Genomic DNA, 354 nt, shown 5'->3' with positions numbered 1-354 from the left:
AATATACAGACTTAAAAAAATGTACAACTATATAGAAATATAACAAAATAAGAATAAAAACTCAAGAAACAGGGAAGTAATAACATGATTCTCTCTGATCCCCTTCCAGCACGCTATAAATTCCATGAACAACGGATTAAGATCACCAGCATTTCCATAAGAGGATCCAACCTCCCCGTACCGATAGAGTTCGATCCTCTGTTGACGGCCCGGGGGGTTGGCTGGCGAGGGGGTCGTTGAAACGTGAGTATTGACGTCATTTCCATTGCACGGTGCACGTGGAGGTCTCATCGCTTGCTGACTAAGGAAGACGTGAATAAATAGGAACACGACTTCCCCTTCCAGAGTTTTAAG

General features: G+C 43.2%; 1 long non-coding RNA gene across 1 annotated transcript in view; it reads left to right on the top strand.

Moving 5' to 3' along the window:
- The window catches only part of LOC119593713, a 101,181-nt gene that overhangs the window by 24,348 nt on the left and 76,479 nt on the right, over nt 1-354 (top strand). The window contains exon 2 of the long non-coding RNA XR_005230555.1: nt 110-243. This is a non-coding gene — a long non-coding RNA (uncharacterized LOC119593713). The remainder of the gene's footprint in view (nt 1-109; nt 244-354) is intronic.

The sequence above is a fragment of the Penaeus monodon genome, chromosome 32 (assembly GCF_015228065.2).
Source record: "Penaeus monodon isolate SGIC_2016 chromosome 32, NSTDA_Pmon_1, whole genome shotgun sequence".
Taxonomy (NCBI): Eukaryota; Metazoa; Arthropoda; class Malacostraca; order Decapoda; family Penaeidae; genus Penaeus; species Penaeus monodon.
The sequence above is the reverse complement of the archived record's forward strand: the minus strand, read 5'-3'. Positions and strand labels throughout refer to the sequence as shown.